The 22,416-nt window shown below is 32.5% G+C and overlaps 2 protein-coding genes across 2 annotated transcripts in view; both read right to left on the bottom strand.

Annotated features, from left to right (window-relative positions):
* The window catches only part of LOC134844096 (uncharacterized), a 33,360-nt gene extending 12,840 nt beyond the window's left edge, over positions 1-20,520 (bottom strand). Inside the window, exon 1 of the mRNA XM_063860571.1 lies at positions 20,105-20,520. The gene's annotated coding sequence lies outside the window, so the exon portion shown is untranslated. The remainder of the gene's footprint in view (positions 1-20,104) is intronic.
* LOC134845014 (spliceosome-associated protein CWC27 homolog) overlaps positions 1-22,416 on the bottom strand; it is a 502,234-nt gene that overhangs the window by 264,047 nt on the left and 215,771 nt on the right. The gene's annotated exons all lie outside the window — the stretch shown is intronic.

The raw sequence follows: 22,416 nt of genomic DNA, 5'->3' as shown, positions 1-22,416 counted from the left end.
TGCGATAAGCTCGGTGAGTAATATTTGATGATTCGGTGGATGTGGATGATTGTGCGAATGATGCAGTGTAAGCTGAGGAGGGTGTGGGAGTAGGTGGGTTTGAGGATTCTATTGTGGATGAAATTTGATTTATAGTGAGGATGTTAGGGTGTATTAGCTGTTGTTGTAGGGTGATAAAATTATCGAGTTCCTGGGAGATTTGGGGGGTATCTGGAGAATTAGATGATCGGTCGAAATGAAATGGAGAATAGGTTGGGGTTACTTGTGAAGCATAAGAAGGAGTGGAAACGGATGGGAGTGGGTTATTTAGTGGGATCGGTTGAAAAGGGGGTTTTGAAAAAACTGAGGAGTTGGTTTGAAAATTATTGGATGGAGATGATTCGGAGTCTGCAAATTCGTCAGGGGTTTCAATATTAGGGTTATTAAGTTGTGAAATGGAGTATAAAACTGAAATATCTGAATAAGTATCCGAATTCATGTTTGATGATATATTAATAGTTGGAAAATCGGGTGGCGGGAAAACAAAAAGTGGGATTATTGGGATTGGAGTGTGGAGGTTGGTTGGATGGGAATTTGAGCGGTGTAGGGATCCAAGTTGTCGGCTCATCGTGGGCTAAAAAAAATGATTATTTTGAGACTGAAAAGCGGTGGTATGGGGTTGTTCTATAATTTGTTCATATGTATTATCATCTTGTGAATGATGTGTCATTATATGTTGTATGGGACTTTGCGATATGTTTGGTCTAAAATTTGGGTTATGTGTTATTGCTAGGTTTCGAAAATTACGTGGGACTAAGGATAATGGATGGTTTTGTGGTAGGGGTGGCAACTGGGGTGCGGTAGGTGTTACTTTTATGTTATTATGTTCTTCGTCGTATGTGTTCTGTCTTGTCGCTATTTTTGTATTATATTCTTTTATTTGTGCGTCTAGAAGAATTTTGTTTATTGATGATGAAAAAATTCCAAAAAATTCTGCAAATAGTATGCGTGCTACACTTGTTTGTCTATTTACTTGTGTGTGTATAGCGCATGTGTTATAGATTCCTTTTAAAAGTGAAAGAGAAATCCTATAAAGTTAAACATTGCGTATAGGATAGTTGATTTTTCTAAGATGTAATAGGGCCATCCTAGAAAATCGAGAATTTCATTTTTTAGTGTAACAAAGCTAAAAATATTTATAGGTGAAATATCTTGTGGTCTGTATTTTTCACCGTTTAGATATATATATATATAGTCTTTAATGTCTTTAAAATATCCGCTATAAACTTTTGTATAAATATCTGCAAATCCTGCGGTTTCGGCAAGTTTGCGTAAATTTTGGTCAATTGATTGTCTTTGTATAGTGTCCATTTGTGTTCTAATGTGGTGTTGGATATCTGATTTTGAATATATTCCAATTGATTGTAAATCAATATTTGGATTACGAGCAATAGCTCTGATGCTTTCGGGTGAAAATTTTTTGAGTGATTGCATTAACGTGGGGTATGGGGTAAGAAGATAAAATTTATCTTCATCAGGGTTCAATTGTACTACATTGTGGCTATTTTCTGATCCACATGGGACTGCGGTATCCCAAAAATATGTTCGTCTTGAAAGTGTGTCAACAAAATGTACTTTATTTTTATAAAAGATAGGGATTCTTTTATAGCATCGTTTATCTTCAAAAACATATAGTGGTGATACTTTTTTGGTACAAGTATTAAACCATAAAATGTTTCTTTCGTAGTCTAGAAAATTTGATCTATTTCCTGACAATAAATATCCTGCGTAGGGTATTTTTAATACTGCTAGTGCAAGTGATTGTAGGATTTGTGTCCTTTCTAATTCGCATAGTTGGTGAAGTGCTTCTAATTCGGAGAGTGACATTTCTTGAAAAATTCGACTAATCGTGTAGTCTAACTTCATATCTAAGTGGATATCATAGTGGATATTACCAAACTAAGAATTATTCATTAGTGATAGTTCTTGTAAACATGTGCTTCTAGTGTCATGTGGCTTTAGGTGTCCACCAGGTTGACCATTACTTTTTTGAAAGTTAACTGGTATATATGATGTTCCTTCGTGTAGAGGGTGACCTGTGGCATATGGGTCAATTTTTATTTTTCCAGTGGTTATGTCGAAACCTTTTTCGTATTCAACTAATATTTCAGAATATTGTGTTTTGTGAAGTGGGTTTCTGTATTTGATGCGATTCCGTTTCTTGATATATTTGGAAACGTGTTAATTTATTTTCTATATTATGAAGATTTCGAAAATCAGTACTTTGTTTTCGTGATGGATGGACTTGTTCATATGGAATTGATTGTATAAAATATTTTTCGTGAAATTTTATCATTCGAGCGTGTATTTTTGCTACTTGAAATGTTGTGCATGTATCTTCGGGAAACCAAACAATTGTTGCTTGTGTCCGTGTTGTAGGATCACAATAACCTTGATCGTTTTTACAAGGTAGTCTAATTCCTTGATAGATCATTGTGTTGTCGGATAAATCTCGTGTGAGTTGTATTTTTTCGAGTTGTATTTTCCAATCGAAAAACATTATTTCTTAATATCCTTTATTTTTTTTGTCTGCTTTGCAGTTTGATGGATTATTTATACCAATGTGTGGTATCCAGTGCTTATCGTTTATGTCATAAGTTAATCTTCCGTGTGCGCCGTTGTATGGGTATTTTTCATCTAGTTTTATATGTCCTTCATATCTTTCAAGTTCTGCTTGATGTACAGAATCGGCAAAGACTTGAAAATATACTATTTTTCTGTCGGTGTTTTTATTTCTTGTGATGTTTAATCTGAGTAGCTCGTTTTTACAATCATCGGGATTTAGATTTAGAAGTCGTTCTATACTACTTTGGTAGAATGATTCGTGGTCAAGTCGGTTTTTATTTCCGTTTGAAACTTGTGAACAATGTACTTTCTTTTCGGAAAATGTTGCTGTAAATTTATATCCTATGACTGTTGTTGCTCGGGCTTTTGAATACAGTGTCGCTATTACGTTTGTAGTTTCTATAGCTTGTGGTTCCGTTTCGCATTGTGATACTTGATTTATTGCATATTTGTGTAGTGTTTTTTGTTCATTTTCTTCACAATCGTAGTGTGTTACTAATAAGTCCTGGGGTCCTGTGCGGGGAGAAGGATTTGTGTTCTGATCGGAGATTATTAGAAAAAGGAGTTGGAGAAGTATCAATATATTTAGAATATACATGTGTATGATAATCCTGAGTATGGGTTATAAAAAGTGATGTAACCAATTGTCTTTTTGGTATATCTGTCGTATTTATATATTACTTCAGTTGTTATAAATGGTGGTGGTAGCGATTGAGCTGTTATATTGGGTCGGTTTAATGGGTAAGGATCTTAAGCAATGTTGTTAAGTTTAACCGTGATTTCCAATTTTAATTGTAGACTATTTTATTGGAGTATTTGGATGTTATGGTCACGAATGTCTTCGTGGATGTCTTGTCTATACTGTAGTCTATGGAGTGCCCAATTGTGGAGTCGGTTACTTTCTGGATGTTGTCCAAATAATGGTGGGGGTGCTGTGAACGTGTTCCAATCTAATCTTAAAGGGATATTTGTTGATGATTGTTCTCGATATCTAGCGTCGAGGTTATTTGGGAAATTTAGGGGGAAAGGCGTCGGTGAAATCTGGCTTATTGATGAGGTTGACGGTACTGATAATGTTTCTGGTAGTGATGATGATGTTGTTGTATCCGTAGAAATATCTATTGGGTCATTTATTAAAATTGGTTCACCTTGTGTGAATGACTGTGTTGTCCAATATGGTAGTCGTGATGTTTGGTTGAGGGGGTTAAAGGGATTGTCACGTATTTGTTCAGACGTTGGTGTTGAACCTTAGTAATCTGAGGGTATACTTGAGGTGCTACGTTGTGAAAAAAGTGTAGGGGTATCCGATAATATGCGAATTGGGTTTTCTGGAGTACTTGGTGATGGGGATTGGGGTGTATCAAAATGAACTCGGGGGGTTTGAAAATTTCTATTTCGTCGTGGATGTATAATTTGTCTATTTATTTCAACTGTATTTTGGTTTTGACTAATATTTCTTATTCTACTTAATTCTTGTGGTAGTGTTGGGTACAAGTTATATGTTGGTTCACTTAGAGGTGCCTGTCGCTGAACTGGTCCTAATGGTTCAGATAAGCGAGCGTGTCGTTCTTCAAAAGTGTATGGGTTATCTTGGAAAGAAATTCGTGTAGATGTTTGGGGGTTTTGGGTAATTGTAGGTATTGTCGGGTTTTCTTGGGATGATGTCGGTGAAGACTGACTGTGTGATTGTTGGTTAGCAATTTTTGAGGGTTTTCTGGTTGATTTCTATAGTTGAAAAAATTTATGTTTATTGTTGTATTCTTCAAGGAAAAGAATTAAAAGGATTGTTGCTAAGGCAAATGTTATGATTGCCTTCTTTATACATTTGCATATTGTCAATATTAGGGATGATAAAAATGTTATAAAAATTACAAATAGTAAAAAAATATCTGTTCTACTAAAAATGGTTCGTATCATTTAAATAAACTTTGGGTTTTCGTACCTGTGAATATGGTCAATGACTTGGGAAAGTTGGAGATATATTTCAAATAGGGAGTAGAAAATTTTAAAAAATATTGCAAAAAATGATTAAAATTATTATAAAAGCTTCAAAAGTATCAAAGAGAAATATGAATAAAGGTTTAAGTATTGTTAAAAAGTTTATGAAAATGTTGAAAATTGTATTGACTGATCGATAGAAGACCATTTAAGAAATGGCTTCTTGGTCGAATATTTTTTGTTGTTTGGGGCGATTTTCAAGTGTGGTCGAATTATTTATCGATTTTTTGACAAGTGGGTTGAGTTTTGTGAAAAATTGTTGGGGGCGAATTTTCTGGTGTTCGGGATGTCTTGTTTGCTTTATTTTTATTTGTCAGGTGATCTGGGGTATTTTTGAGATTTTTGTACTTTAGGCTAAATTAATATGGTCGTATTTTTACTTTAGGCTAATTTATCATTTTTGGTTGGGGGTTTTTGAGGTCTGAGTTGGGAAAATAATGTTGATTTTTGCGTTATTAGATAAGGGAGGGTTATGATATTATGGTGGTATTTATTTTAGTTGTCAAGTTTGAGTGGTTTGCTTATTTTTGACCTGGAGGTTGTAAGGTTATAGTTATAGATATGCCTGGAGTTTAATATCTTTCGTCTAATTGGTTTGTGTTATAGTTATAGAAGGTGACGGATTGAATGAATCCTATTGGATAATTTTGAACTAGAATCGCTGCGTGTTTGTCAGCATGTTATTTTGAAAAATGAAGTTCAAAATGTTTCAGCGGTGCAAAGATTATTAATTTTAAAATTAAAGCTGTTTTTGAAATTCAATTTTCTTTAATATTTTAGATTGTGGGATGAATGTTTTGTAGTTTTTACGTGGTTGATTTCTAAGTCGTGATGACTCTCTATGTTCTGATTTCTCGACTTGTTCTTGTGGTATAATTTTTTCTATCATTTTTCTATTTTTCCTTTCTTTTTGAGGTATTTTTTGATCTAGCTTTTTTGTATTGTTTTGGGTTGTAGTTGGTTTTTATTTTGTTTTTCAAGGTGAATGTCGTTTTGTTCATTTATTTCATTTTCCGTATGTGGGTGATTTTGAATAACTTTTAAACCTGTGAAAGAATATAATTGAGTTAGTTCGCGTAGTGCGTATTCTTTTGGGTAGTAAGGCAATAAATTGTTTCGATGTTCGATGTACTAGAAAAAAGAGTTGGAGAAAAATTAATATTTTTAGAATATACATGTGTATGATAATCCTGAGTATGGGTTATAAAAAGTGATGTAACCAATTGTCTTTTTGGTATATCTGTCGTATTTATATATTACTTCAGTTGTTATAAATGGTGGTGGTAGCGATTGAGCTGTTATATTGGGTGGGTTTAATGGGTAAGGATCTTAAGCAATGTTGTTAAGTTTAACCGTGATTTCCAATTTTAATTGTAGACTATTTTATTGGAGTATTTGGATGTTATGGTCACGAATGTCTTCGTGGATGTCTTGTCTATACTGTAGTCTATGGAGTGCCCAATTGTGGAGTCGGTTACTTTCTGGATGTTGTCCAAATAATGGTGGGGGTGCTGTGAACGTGTTCCAATCTAATCTTAAAGGGATATTTGTTGATGATTGTTCTCGATATCTAGCGTCGAGGTTATTTGGGAAATTTAGGGGGAAAGGCGTCGGTGAAATCTGGCTTATTGATGAGGTTGACGGTACTGATAATGTTTCTGGTAGTGATGATGATGTTGTTGTATCCGTAGAAATATCTATTGGGTCATTTATTAAAATTGGTTCACCTTGTGTGAATGACTGTGTTGTCCAATATGGTAGTCGTGATGTTTGGTTGAGGGGGTTAAAGGGATTGTCACGTATTTGTTCAGACGTTGGTGTTGAACCTTAGTAATCTGAGGGTATACTTGAGGTGCTACGTTGTGAAAAAAGTGTAGGGGTATCCGATAATATGCGAATTGGGTTTTCTGGAGTACTTGGTGATGGGGATTGGGGTGTATCAAAATGAACTCGGGGGGTTTGAAAATTTCTATTTCGTCGTGGATGTATAATTTGTCTATTTATTTCAACTGTATTTTGGTTTTGACTAATATTTCTTATTCTACTTAATTCTTGTGGTAGTGTTGGGTACAAGTTATATGTTGGTTCACTTAGAGGTGCCTGTCGCTGAACTGGTCCTAATGGTTCAGATAAGCGAGCGTGTCGTTCTTCAAAAGTGTATGGGTTATCTTGGAAAGAAATTCGTGTAGATGTTTGGGGGTTTTGGGTAATTGTAGGTATTGTCGGGTTTTCTTGGGATGATGTCGGTGAAGACTGACTGTGTGATTGTTGGTTAGCAATTTTGAGGGTTTTCTGATTGATTTCTCTTAGTGAAAAAATTTATGTTTATTGTTGTATTCTTCAAGGAAAAGAATTAAAAGGATTGTTGCTAAGGCAAATGTTATGATTGCCTTCTTTATACATTTGCATATTGTCAATATTAGGGATGATAAAAATGTTATAAAAATTACAAATAGTAAAAAAATATCTGTTCTACTAAAAATGGTTCGTATCATTTAAATAAACTTTGGGTTTTCGTACCTGTGAATATGGTCAATGACTTGGGAAAGTTGGAGATATATTTCAAATAGGGAGTAGAAAATTTTAAAAAATATTGCAAAAAATGATTAAAATTATTATAAAAGCTTCAAAAGTATCAAAGAGAAATATGAATAAAGGTTTAAGTATTGTTAAAAAGTTTATGAAAATGTTGAAAATTGTATTGACTGATCGATAGAAGACCATTTAAGAAATGGCTTCTTGGTCGAATATTTTTTGTTGTTTGGGGCGATTTTCAAGTGTGGTCGAATTATTTATCGATTTTTTGACAAGTGGGTTGAGTTTTGTGAAAAATTGTTGGGGGCGAATTTTCTGGTGTTCGGGATGTCTTGTTTGCTTTATTTTTATTTGTCAGGTGATCTGGGGTATTTTTGAGATTTTTGTACTTTAGGCTAAATTAATATGGTCGTATTTTTACTTTAGGCTAAGGCTAATTTATCATTTTTGGTTGGGGGTTTTTGAGGTCTGAGTTGGGAAAATAATGTTGATTTTTGCGTTATTAGATAAGGGAGGGTTATGATATTATGGTGGTATTTATTTTAGTTGTCAAGTTTGAGTGGTTTGCTTATTTTTGACCTGGAGGTTGTAAGGTTATAGTTATAGATATGCCTGGAGTTTAATATCTTTCGTCTAATTGGTTTGTGTTATAGTTATAGAAGGTGACGGATTGAATGAATCCTATTGGCTAATTTTGAACTAGAATCGCTGCGTGTTTGTCAGCATGTTATTTTGAAAAATGAAGTTCAAAATGTTTCAGCGGTGCAAAGATTATTAATTTTAAAATTAAAGCTGTTTTTGAAATTCAATTTTCTTTAATATTTTAGATTGTGGGATGAATGTTTTGTAGTTTTTACGTGGTTGATTTCTAAGTCGTGATGACTCTCTATGTTCTGATTTCTCGACTTGTTCTTGTGGTATAATTTTTTCTATCATTTTTCTATTTTTCCTTTCTTTTTGAGGTATTTTTTGATCTAGCTTTTTTGTATTGTTTTGGGTTGTAGTTGGTTTTTATTTTGTTTTTCAAGGTGAATGTCGTTTTGTTCATTTATTTCATTTTCCGTATGTGGGTGATTTTGAATAACTTTTAAACCTGTGAAAGAATATAATTGAGTTAGTTCGCGTAGTGCGTATTCTTTTGGGTAGTAAGGCAATAAATTGTTTCGATGTTGAACAATTTCTTTTTGGTCTGAATCGGTGATTTTATATGTTACGTCAGTGGGTTTGGCAATTATTTGGCATGGTCCTTTGCGAAGGGGTTGTAATTTCTTAGAAATTCCTTTTTGTGTATTAAAATTAGGTATTAAGACAAATGTTCCAATTTTTAAATCTGAGGCTGGTGTAAAGCGTGAATTTATTTGTTCGTTAATGTTTTGCCTTTGTAACAATTTTTTTGTTACTCTTTGGTAAATTTCATTGTGTTTTTTATCTCTATTTAAAATCCATTCGGTGTGTGTACTGGAGGCTAATTTAAGGATTTGTGGGTGATGAAAATGATCTGCATCATGCGTGTGTAAAGGTATGTTATAACAAACTGAGTCTTTATTTGGTTGGCAATGACCTTGTGCATTTTTATGAGAGTTTGCTGTAAACATAATTGGTTTACGTGGCTTTTGATTAAAAACCATTTCGTATGGTGACATTCCTAGAGTTGTCGTAATTTGTGAGTTATATGCTAAGGGAAATAATTTTACATCTGCTGACCATTCTGTGTATCTTGTATCATTTCCATTTATGATACATCTAAGATATTCTTGTAGTGAACGGTTCATACCTTCGACTAAACCGTTTGTCCAAGGTGCATGAGATGTACGCGGTTTGTGTTTGATGTTATATAAGTGAAATAGTGTGATGATTTCATTATTTATGAATTCTGTACCGTTGTCTGTAACTAAGATTTCGGGTAATCCGAATTTAGCTATCCAGTGTTCATAAAGTGTTGTGTAAGCATAATAAGCGTTACAATGTGGTACTGGGTTGAGGTCTACATAATGTGTAAATGCATCAACAATTACCATAATGTAGGAGTTTCCTTCAGAGGATGGTGAAATTGGTCCTTTTGTATCGAATGAAATACGGTGGTTAAAATATAAACTCTGTCCTTTAAAATCTTGTTTTTGTGCTATTTGTTTTTGATTTGGATAAGGTTTATTTAGCTGACATACTATACAATCATTGCATAGTACTTTTATCCAAATTGGTGCATTTGGAAAATAAAAATTTTGTGTAAAATTTGAATATGTTTTCTCTGATCCAGAGTGTCCTTTAGTGTTTTGTGTATGTGAAATGTTAAAAGCTATTAGAATCATACTTAAAGGAAGACAAGGAATCGGAGGAAAGTTTTTATTCCTAAAATTGTGGTATCTGCCTTTACGGGCTTAGTTTTGTATTTGTGCCATGATTTTAGTTGTCTAATTACTGGGTCAAGATTTTGATATTGTTTCAAGATTTCAATTGTAATTTTATCTGTTGGAGGGAGAAAAATATTTTCAATTTCTAATTTAGATAAAGGAATTGTGTCAAGTGGGTCATGGAGGTCAAAAACTTGATTTATTGTGTATTTTGAATCATTTTTTTGTGGTCCTGATAAATTTATTTTATCAGTTAAATTTTCTTTTTCAATTAACGGAAAAAAGTCTTTTTTATTCGAGTGGTGTTTTATTCGTTTTTGTTGGGTGTTATTTTTTATCCATTGTGAGTATGGAATTGGTTTGAAAGTTGATGTTCCAAGTAGATCAACTTCGTAGTGATTATTTTGGCAGTCTTAGTAAAGTGGGGAAATGTTGTAGGTTATTTATTTGTGATTGTTCAATGTCAGTTTTTTTTGCATATTTGCATTCTAGTCGGGGTGATGTTTTGTCTTTTGCAAGGTAAAATTTAATATTTTTGAAAATTTCAATTGTAGTTTTTCGTGTAAATAATTCAGGTGGTGTATTTCGACTTAATGTATCTGGTAATGCAAGATTCTTTCCTGCTGTCCAAACTATATGTAAGTTTGGAAATTTCATTAGAAATAATTGAAATCTATAAACTCGGTGATTGGGATTTGACTTTTGTGTAAAGAGAAAAATGATTGGTTTATGATCTGTGAATCGAACTGTTGGATGTTTTGATCCAAGTATCAGAAATTCATATTCTGTAAGTGTATAAATTATAGCTGTACATTCTCTCATTAGAGTTGAGAGTCGTAGCTCTGCTTGAGTGAATAATCGGGAATTTGCTGATATAAGGTTCATTTTATTTGTATCACTGTGTGATTGTAGTAATGCTGCGCCGATGCCAAAATTTGAAGCATCGCACATTGCATAGAATGGTTGATTTGGATCTGGAATTGTGTTTGAAATTTGTTCAGTTAGAAGTTTTTTTTAATTTCTTCAAATCGTGTTTGATGTTCAGTGGTCGGGGGCGGCCTTCAGATTTTCGTTCTGAAGTATTTTATGATAGTGTTCTAAAACTGTAAACATTTCTTCTTTTGTTTGTGATTGCATAAAAACATCGTCTAAATAGGTGATTGCGTTTTTCTTGAGTATTAGTGGTCTAAAAATTTTGCTCATAAAAGCTGAAAATGCAGCTGGTCCTATGGATATTCCATAGAATAGGCGGTTGAATTCATATTGTTGATTTCCAATAACAAATTGTGTTAAACGTCGTGATTGTTCATCTAGTGGCATTTGATTGTATGCACTATTCATATCTGCGGTTGTAAAGTATTTTCCGTTTATTTTTGTTAAAATAACTTGTATTGGTTCAATAGGCCAATTGCATTTTGATTCGTCTATTAGTGAATTGAGGTATCTAGCATCTAAAACTATTTTTAATGATTCTCCGTTTGCTAGGATGATAACAGGGTTAATAAATGTGTTACCTTTTGGTTGTTCTTCTTTGTTTACTGGTGAGATAATTTTGTATTGTTCTAAAATATCAAGTAATCTATTTACTTTGTCGTGTAAATGAATTGGTACTTTACTAGCTCTTTGTTTTTTGAAAACTGCGTCAGGTTTTAACGGGAGATGTAGTAATGAACTGATTTTCCCAACATCAAATTTTGATGTTGCGTAGACTGTTGAATATTTTAACAGTTGTTTTGCTAGTCTGTCAAATTCGGTTTGTGTAATTTGTGATTGTTCAAAGTTAAACATCGTTAAAAATTGTTGTTGTTGTTTTTTTGTGTAATTTGTTATATTGAATGTTGGTTTAAAATATGGTGTTTTTGTGAAATAATCCGTGTTTCTCTTTTCATTGCTTATTATGTTATTTATGGATAATTCTTCGTTCAGAATTGTAGATTGGCAAATATCTAATAATTGGAGTATATTATTTACGCGGTATGCTATTTCATGTATGGGTGATATTGTAGCGTTTGTTTCGCAATATCCTAAAAGTCCTAAGGGTAATGTTACTTGATACGGAGTATTGTTATACATGTGTAGCGAAATGATGTCTGAATTCATGTTTTTCAAATATTTTATAGATGAAATCGTGATTTTGAAAAACTTGTGAATAGGTTTAAACTCAAGGTCTGACATTATATATATTTCCTGATAGTGGTTTCAGGTGTTTCCGTTGTTGGTTATAAATTGGATAAAATTTTGAGAAAAATGGTGGTTGTTTATTTAATCTTTGAAAAAATGTTAGAGCTGTATTTTTTGTTTTTGTGTACTTATCTTTGATCAGTATTTTACTATTCAAGATGTTGATTGTTGGTATATATTTTGATATAAATGGTATGCCAATGATATTGTGTTTAATATCAGTGATATGAAATATTTGTTTAACTGGTGGTTTAGAATTTTATTTTGCTCCATTGTTCTTGTGGGTAGGAGGAATAATTGGATTTTTCCATAATTTACTAATGTTGATCCTTGTGCTGTTGCTAGTTTACTAGAGGTTGCAAGAGGCGTTAATTTTGGATGTAATGTTTTGATTTCATTCCATGTGGGAATATTAATTATGTTTGATTCTGCTCCTGAATCAATTAAAAAATCAATTTCAAGATCTGGTGGTTGAAATTTTTTGTTTCTTGGATTTTCTAAGAGAAATGGTATGGTCCAAATTTTTTCTCTGGGTTGTTCTTTTTGTATATTTTGATAAATATGATTTGTGTTTAAACCTTTTGTTTTGTCATTTTCATCGGGTTTATTTAACGTGTTAATTTCGTTTATTTCTTGTGCAGTTTGTGTAGTATTGATGGGTTCAATATAATAATTGTGAAGGAGTTCCAATTGATTTTCATATATATGTGATGTAAAAAGTTGTTCATATATGATAGGTTCGTAGTCGTTTTCGACTGTTATCATATTTACGGAGATGGTATTTTCTGTATCACTTTCTGTATCTGATGATCCACAGTTTATTTGATTTAGTTGTAGTTCGTTACTTCCTGTGTCATCAATACCTGGGGGGTCTGATGTTGTTTCTTCATTTGACTGTACTTGATTAATATGTCTGTGATGTTTTGGTGTACTACTTCTGTATCGATGTTTAGAATTATTATAATGGTTATTATTCCTATGTGGTGACTGGGAATAATTTCTATATTGATTATTATAACTTGAATTTCGATTTTGTGAATTATTCCGTGATCTGTTTTGATAATTGTCATTTGATCTGTGATGGTTTGATCTATTATATGAGTTATTTCTTGATCGATTGTTCGGGTAATTCTGATTTCGATTGTTCGAATAACTTCTATTTCGATTATGTGAATAGTTCCTATTTCTGTTGTATGATGAGTTTCGTGATTGATTATTGGAATAGTGTTTATTTCTTGGGTTTGATTGGGAACTGGATCTAGAAACAAATTGTGTTGCATTGGAATTTGATCTCGAATAGTTATTTTGACTATTTGATCGATTATAATTATTTTGTGAAGAATTTTGTGTATTTCTTCGTTCTGGTGATATTCTTCTATAGCTTGAGTTATATGGTGATTGATTCCTTGTGTAATTGGTGTTGTTCGGAAGTGGTTTTCCTGAACTGTTGTTACTATATATATTTTTGTTTGGTAGATTTTGATCTTTTTTCATATATTGATAGAACGATTTATTTGGTTCTTTATGCTTTTGAGGTTTGTTTTGGTTATCTTGTTGTTTTTGTCTACATTCGGAAATACTATGTCCGTATCGTCGGCAATAGTTACATCATTTTTTGAAAGATGATTTGCCTTTAAAATTTGGGTGTTTTTCATAACTATTTAGTATTTCAGTGATTTTTTCAACTAGGTCTGTATCTGATTCCTGTATGTTATTTATATGTGTAGTGTTTGTTTCAATTCGATTAACATATTGTAGTTTTAGATTTTCTGTTTCTTCAAGCTTCATTATGATTTCCGCTTGCTCTAGTTTGTCTACTAGTTTTCGAAAATCTAAATCTGGCTCTCGAATTGAAGAAGGATGAGATGCTCTCTTTTTTATTGCTATTTTCCTTAATTGAGGTGTTAAGGTCATCATTAAAATTTCTGTCATTTTTATGTTTTTATAGTCATGTGTATTAAGTGAACTTGCTTTTCGAACTAGTGTTTCGATACGTACTGCTAATTGTTTGATGGTTTCATTTGGTAATCTGCGAATTTCATTACATAAAACTCTTTGGTGTTGTTTATTTCTTTCGGAGTCAAACATTTTTGAAAATTCTTGTGTAAATCTTTTCCAGTCTGATTTTATTTCTATAGGTAATACTGAAAACCATTTTTGAGCTGCGCCATCTAAGGTTGTTTGTATCAATGCTGTGCGTCTATGTATCCAATTTTGATGTAGTGGCGTATTAATTGGTTCACGTCCAATATTTAAAATTAAATTTGCTGTTACTGCATATAAATAATCTTCTACAGAATATTCAGGATCTGTTCCTGTGAATACCATCAGTGGTTTATTGGTTGTTATTGATGATCCACTTATGAGGTATGGATTCATTGTCATATGTAGTGATTCTGCGGCATTTGGCATTTGCGAAAATTTGAAAGTTGATTTTTTGTTATTTCGTGTTGTTGAAGGTAATATGGAAGTGGTATTTCATTTTGCATTTGAGTTGGTTGATACGAGTGCATAGTCATTGAGTTTTGTGGTTGAATTGGTTGAAAAGATTGTGTATTAGTTGGATTTGGCATATGTATTGGTTGTTGATTTCGTGTATCTGTTGGGTTTGGAGAAAAAATTCTATTATATGCATGAGGTCGTCGCGATCCTTGTTTGCGATGTTCTTGGGTATATGGTGCAAAAATGTCTGGCTGTAAAAAATCATCATCAGATGATAATTAATCCGTATGATGAGGTGCTTGCTTTTTATTTTTATTTTGTTGAAAGAATGGGTAATTTTCACTATGATCCTGTGGAGGATGTGAATTAGTTCGAAAATTTACTGAGTTGATTGTTGTCATTGGGTTATCCCAATAGTGAGAACATACATGATTATTATTTTTTCGTGGGGGGTAGTTTGTTTTTGACGAATGTGCGTAATTATAATTGTGTTCTGCAAAAGTGTTTCTTGTGAACGTTCTTCGTGGTTTTGATGGTACTGTCATGGGTCTATATGTTTGATAATCCATATGTGAATATTTTGGAGCAACCGAAGGCTTAACGGTTGATTGTAAGGTTACTTGTGCCAGTGAAGTATTTGTATTTCTTGGTGTTTTTAAATTTGGATGTATTGGTGAAATACTTTGTTGTGTAGTTGTTGTTTGGACAATTTCTTCATTTATGAAGTGTGATGGTGTTTGAATATCTTGTTGTGTAAGATTTCTAGTTCCATTAAGGTTTTCAATGTGTATGACGGTCGAATTTAAACTGTTATTTCGTGTATCAGGTAAAAATGTATTGTAGTTTAATGGTGTTGCATCAATGGTTAGTGGTACTACTTTTACATAATCTCTGTGGAAAGATATTGTACTTATTGCTTGACTTGAGATTGATTGTGAGATATTTATAAATGTAGGATGAGACCATTCAGGGTCCCAAACGTAGTCTGATTGTTCTGTAATGGCAGTATCATCATTTGAATTTTGAGGTCTGAAATTTTTTCTTGCTTGTGAAAATAAGTCTATATTATGTGTGAAATAATCTATTATAAACCATGCCAAAATTTTTTGTAAGTCATGTTTTTTGTGTTGTGAAACATCGTCTTTAGTGAAATTTTCTTTGATTATATGTAGAAAAGTTGAAAATAATGTGATTTCATGTCGTACTTTTGTATGTTTTGATGTTTCAGTTGGTGAGATACTTTTTAATTCTGTTTTTTCTAATATAGAAATATAGGTATATATTATTACAAAAACTTCTTTAGTGAATACAGAGTTTGCTCTTTGTGAATTATGATATTGTATGCTTTCAATATATTCTAAGAATACCTTTGAAAATTCTAATTCAAGATCGTCTGTTTGAATTACATATTTGCGGTGATTCGGGTTTGGTGTGCTGAATTCTATGGTGTAGATTCCGTATTGTTGTGTTAGATTACATATATTTTTCAGATAATGTTCAATAATTTGTCTTTTGATTTTTACATCTGGGAATTCTGCTTTGCATGAGCTGATTCCGGGTTCAAACAAATTCAGGAGTAAATTCTTGCAAAAATCATGTTGCCCTCTATTATCGGGGGCATCTATGAGGAAGGGGTAAACCTCTTCGTCATCTGGACTATCGTCACTTTGAGTGTGGCTCATTTTTTCGTTTAATGACTGTTAATATATAACTATTGATGTGTCTATTTGGTTGATTCCAATTATACAAGTGTACTGGTTTGTGTTTGTATTGCTTTTTTATTCTTCTTTTTCCTCTTTTTGATGAATTTGAAGTTGTTTCTGAATCGGAAAAATATATTTGATCGTGAATGTGACAATTTTTATCAATTGATTCTTTTAATTTGTAGAGTTCATCTAAATTGCTGGCTTCTGATTCTGAGTATGCGTTTCTATTTTTTGAAAATCTTTTTCGTGTGATTTGTCTTTGTATGTTTATAATTTTTCTTTTTATTGTTTGTCATTTTGTTCTAATGTATCCAACTGTTTTTTTTTACGAGATGTGATGACAAGATCGTATTTTTGGTTATCTATCTCACAGTTGTGTAAAACGATTGTTTGTTTATTTCCTAGATTTTTGAATGACATAAGGTTTAGGATGAGGGATGCAAAAAGTTGTTAGGTATTTCTATTTTCTTAGACTGTTAGTCCTTACGATTTTTTGGTTAGCTTAACCTGGGTCTTTTTATTTAGGGTTGGAGAGAAAAGTATATCGATTCCGAGGAATGATTTTTTACTTTCTCGTGGCTAGTCTAAGCTAAGGTGTTAACTTACTTAATCTTACTTAGGGGTAGTGATTGTGTTCAAAGGTTGGAGAATAGTAAATCGATCCACAAGGTTCAGGTATAATTAGAACGCAAGTAGTTCGTTAGGTACTATTTTAAACTTACTAAGTTTAAGATCTATCCTGGGTCTGGTAAGAGGAGGGTTCAAGTGAAGGATGAATAACCGAAGTTCTTCACTGTTTATCCTAATTTGAATGGTTAGTTTAATTTAAAAATTTCTATTAGTCTTGGGTCTTTTGGAAGGGTTGGATAGTGAATCGACGTTTGAGGTCGTTAGACACTTGTTAAGTGGGTGGGGGAGAACAAAGCTGTTCTTTTTGATCCAAGGATAGGCCTTGATGATCAGGTTTTAATTTTAATGAAATAAAAAATTTATTGAGATCCAAGGATAAGCCTTGATGATCTAATTTTTAAAATTAAGTGAATTTAAGTTTAATTTGGTTTAAATTTATTTAAGAAAAAGATTTGGTCTTTTAATGATATTAGCGAGCTTATGATTGCTGTTATGTTTAGGTGATGAAGCTGGGACAACAGATGATTTTATGATTACTTACAATTTATTGTCATGCTACTAATTTTTATTTTCATTTTCAATAAATATTTTTCAAACATGTTTTATATAAGACTGCAGAAATTAGGAAAACGATCTGAGATCTTTTTATCAATCGTTATTGTATATTAATAATTTTGTTTAGCGCCTGAAATGATCATGAAGATTGACTTCAAAATTTTATGTTTGCAAATGAAAATCTAAATTCATTGCTAATAAGATTCTAAATATAAAAGTTTGTGTTGGCTTTTGCCGTGCGATCATAAAACTATTTGGTAAGTTTCTACTTTGTCGTATGTCGTCTCTTCTTCGAGGTCTTCTTCCAATTCCGGGTAGTTCTATTATCGTTCGGAATATTGGCTCTGATCTATTGAGTCGTAGAGACATTTCGATTAAATTATTATCGTATAACATTTTGAAAATGTTTTGTCTAAATTCTAATCGATTTTTGGTTAATTCTAAGCTATTAAGGTCTTATTCGAGACTTATGGTCGCACCAGATGAGTTAAGACCGATGTGGTTAACTCATAGAGCAATTTCGGATAGGGTACACCGTCTGCTCGTCACGCTATCTTATTTTCGGCCGGATAGATTCGTGCAACTTCTTAGTCTAATACCGATCCTAATCTTACTCTTATACTTTCCAGTCTCAGGGTGTTTAACTAGTCTCTGCTAGGCTCAATAGATCTAGGGTATACTGGTTTGTTGCGGCTGCTGAAGTTCTCTTGGAGAGACAACTAATTTCTAAGTTAAATTCAAATCTCTCTGGTGCTGAAATTACAAGTAATTTCAGCACTTACAAATAAGTGGGTTGTTAGTTAGATGGATCATGATTGGTTAATATTAAATACTTTACAGTGGTAAAATATCTAATTTATCCAACCATAAAATATAGTTTAGATCAGGTTCCAAAAAGTTATAAGCCTGCCTTGAGACTATACTCAACTTTTTGGATCCAGTTAACATCCTTCCCTTAACTAGTCCAAACTATTATTATGCACTCAACTTTTTCAAAATTATTTTGCTTAGAGCTTAATGTGCTTAAAATGTACGCTTTTGATTGGAAAAAATTGCAGCTTAAAACCAATTTAACACCCTCCGTTTTAATCACTTTAGGTTGAAGATGTTATTTTGAATAAAATTTTCCAGTGACTGACTCTAAAAGCTTGAATAAATTCAGCATCAGAAGTTAGAAAAATTAATTGTGAGATAGAAAGACAGATGGAAGTATAGCCGCAATCAGCAAAAAGGGTTAATAGTTGAACCTGAGCAAAGAAATTCGAAAAAAGCTCCTTGTAATAAAAAAAATGAAATAACTGTTACTATTTTCAAGCAACTAAATCCATTTTCAATCGATCATAATGGAATATAATTAATTCTAATTCACTTCTTATTCGATAAATTTTACACTTTTATTACAAATTAGGATATAATTGATTACTTTCATCGTATTTTGATTTTTTGCATCCAAGTTTCTTAAATATATGCTGAGTAATACTGAGTAATACAAAAAGCCTGTTAAGCGTTTCGGCAGTTTTGAAATCAACTCATATATGTAGCAATTGCTTTATTTTTTCTCCAATAATTTTTTTAATGAAGCAAACTTTTGTTTGTTGTTCCGACTTTCGATACGAAAGTAACGGAATATTTGTGCTCGGGTGGGTTTTTTTTCTTCAGACAAATTTCGACTTTTTAACTAGCCATTTTTGACGGAATTTTTTCATTCAAAAGGTATGCTTGTCCTGAGCCTAAATTTGAAAAGAAATTTCACCTGTGATCATTTTTCGTAAAGTTATGAGGGTTTGAAGATTGCCATTTTGGCCATTTTGACCAATTTGGGACAATTAACGCGCAATCTAATTCGCACTATTAACGCGTAAGCGAGATTTAATCCGTCTTATAAATCGTTCCAAATTGGTTGAACGAAGCTTATTAGCCATAATTGATTTGTTACAAGGTACGAAATCTGTCTTTTTGTACTTTATTTGGCGTGTGGGGGGATGATTTTCATAAAAAATTTCAAATTTTAGAAAAAAAAAATTAATTTTATTTTATTTCATTTAATTTTTTTTATATATTACTGCTGCTCAATAAACCTTAGAAGGCAGTCGGAACATTCAGGGCTTTGCCCTGATACGAGCAGTCTTGTTTTCTTTTAGCACTCAAATATCAGTCTATTGCTTTAGATGAAAAATTGTTTTGGCTTGGTTAGTTTCATATAACAAAACTAAAAGTTTGTTGCTTTTGTTATATCAATTGTGAAAGACAGCCGAACTCAGGTCGTTTTCTATGCATTTGCAAAGACCGTCCAACCTTAGGTGATTTGAGTAACCAAGGTCTTTGTCACTTGTGTTCGGCTGCAAACACAACGTAAAATTTTTCAGAAATAAATTTAGAAAGAAAAAATCAAACTTTTTGCTTTATGGAAAAACATCTATCATACAATTTTCATTTATGGAAAAATGTTTATCATAGAGATTTCATACAATGTTCTGTACGTATGGCATTGTATGGAATTGTATGACAAGAAGTTTCTCATATATGGGAATTGTATGATAAGGAGTTTCGGTCATCCCGGGAACGCTGGAGCCTTTCAACTAATCTGAACGGATCTGCATCAAAATTTTGTTTCTTGGTGAGATTTTGTGTTCAGATTCATCAAATTGTGGCAAGACATCTTGCGTTTAGGGATTGTCAGCAAATTTATAATCCGATCCAATATATATTTGTGTTTGTGATTAAAATTTGTCAAAATAAAAGACCAATTGTCATCAATTCAATTGTTATATTTGTAATCGATTCTAAGAGATTTTCAACAAAAATTATAATCAATTTTAATTGATTGTAATCTATTTTGATTTCTTGAAAAAATTATAATATATAATTTTTCGATTCATAATTTTATAGTGAATTATAAATTGTTTGAACATCAAAACTTGGCTCTTAGAAGTAATTAAATTTTTTCTAAAAGAACAAAAATAATGAACTTTTTAAAATTATTTTTACTAAGTTTGCGTAATAACTGAAAATTTATGCAAGAAAAAAAACAAATAACAATCCAAGTTGAAATAGCTCCAAAGACGGTCAGGTCAGGCTTTGATCATATACAGTCAAACTTACCTTGTAGTTTTTATCTGCGATAAGTTTAACAACCAGCAAATCTTCAGTTTCTCAAGTTGCAGCAATGGAGCTGATATTTTTGTTAAGTCAACGTAGTTTATTCAATAATGCAAATTACGCGTTAAGCATGCGCTCAGTTTGTTAAATACTCGAGCGTAACTTGTGTTGCGTATATTCGTTTCTATAAGAGCAAAAGCTGAATGTATCTGGTATGGGCGTGAATTAAGAAATCTGTACCATTCAGTGCTCTTAGTTAAGAAGATTTAATAACAAGAAAGACCGTAAAATAAAAGAAAAAAGACTATGCGTGGCTGAGGTACAGAAGATAAATGTGAAAATAAGCCAAGTCTGACTTTCAAGTTGGAATATATGCTGCAAATAATACCACTGAGAATTAAAAATTGAGCGAATTAGCCACCAGAAGCTTGAACAATTCAGGAAATAAATCCACGCTGACGTCAAACTGGATGGATGGCTTTTCAAATGACCTGGGTCGCATCTGCAGAAGAGAAATTTATCGCGACCATTTTACCTGCCATAAGGGACCCCGAATTCAACAATATAAATTGCCTTTCAACTCTCCAATTTAGTGAACCACGCATCGTATAAAATTTGAGGGCAGTTTTCTATCAAAACCTGTTATACGACAGAAAAGAAACGCATGCAAACCTGAACTCAACTTGCTCATATGGCTCAAAAAAGCTCCGAACGCCAAGCTTGCTAATAAATTAAAAATGTTTTTAAGTCAGTCGATAATGAAAACTTCGGAATATTGTTACAATTTAGTGTTTGTCAAAATCTGTCGTGAAGCTTTTCAAAAAAAATGCTGCAAAAATGTAAAAACCTGACCAGATTCATGAGATGCCGCAATCTCAAATCAAAATTGAAGGAAATCATTGCATCAGAGCGAAACCTTGATTGTTTCGACTGCCCTTTATCGTCAATGAAAAAATATTCAGTTTAAAAAATTGTTGAAAAATATGCAGAAAAAAAATGAAAAACTTTCAATTTTGTTCTTTTTTTTAGGGTTTCATTTTTTTGTTTCATACCCATTTATGTTTACGTTCAGTGTAAAGTGCAACGCTGAAAGTTTTGCCTCTGGTAGCTTATTAATTAGAGCAAATTGCTTGACTCAATTCATTTTGAAATTATTGTTCCGACTTTCGGTACGAAAGTAACGGAATATTTGTGCTCGGGGTGGGTTTTTTTTTCTTCAGACAAATTTCGACTTTTTAACTAGCCATTTTTGACGGAATTTTTTTATATCATTCAAAAGGTATTGTTGTCCTGAGCTTAAATTTGAAAAGATATTTCACCTGTGATCATTTTTCGTAAAGTTATGAGGGTTTAAAGATTGTCATTTTGGCCATTTTGACCAATTTGGGACAATTAACGCGCGATATAATTCGCGCTATTAACGCGTAAGCGGAGATTTAATCCGTCTTATAAATCGTTCCAAATTGGTTGAACGAAGCTTATTTGCCATAATTGATTTGTTACAAGGAACGAAATCTCTCTTTTTTTTACTTTATATGGCGTGTGGGGGATGATTTTCATAAAAAATTTCAAAGTTTAGAAAAAAAAATTTCGTTTTATTTTATTTCATTTCATTTTTTAAATGTTATTACTGCTGCTCCATAAACCTTAAAGGCAGTCGGAACATTCAGGGCTTCGCCCTGATACGAGCAGTCATGTTTTCTTAGCCGTTTACTCTTTTATAGTAGGATATCGTTTCTTCAGATAAGATTCACAATTTTCTACGCTGTAATTTGAGATTTTTATACAGCGGGGAAAATTTCAATACCCTGTGAGCTAGAATAATTACTGGGGTAATCATCAATGAGGTTATTGGTATTTGATATCTGCCATTTTGACCGGTTTGGGATATATAATTTGTGCAACATTCCCGATTTTCCTCTAACGCGTTGCTTACGCAGCGAAATATTCAGGCTCAGATTTTAATCACTCCCTCCCGATCTAATTGGTACAATGATAGCTGCAAAATTTATCATAGCTTAAGCAGATGCAAAAAATACATAAAAAACAAAAAATGAAAATTAAATTTGAAATTATGGAAATTTTCATTTTCAGAGTCGTTATTTTGAATCGGACAAAAAGTACAACCCAGTTATCATCATATACAAGATGAGCCTTTTGATATTTTGCTTAAGCAGCCACAATCGATGTTTGTATTTCTTAGATAGAACTCCGACCAATTTGAAATCAATTAAGGACAGCCGGTTTGTAAGCAAACAGCACAGAATGTTTCGACCATAGTCTTAAGAAAAAACAAAAAAAAAGATTTTTTTTTT

The sequence above is a fragment of the Symsagittifera roscoffensis genome, chromosome 4 (genome assembly GCF_963678635.1).
Source record: "Symsagittifera roscoffensis chromosome 4, txSymRosc1.1, whole genome shotgun sequence".
Lineage (NCBI taxonomy): Eukaryota > Metazoa > Xenacoelomorpha > Acoela > Convolutidae > Symsagittifera > Symsagittifera roscoffensis.
Note: the sequence above shows the minus strand (reverse complement) of the source record. Positions and strands in the feature narration are given on the sequence as shown.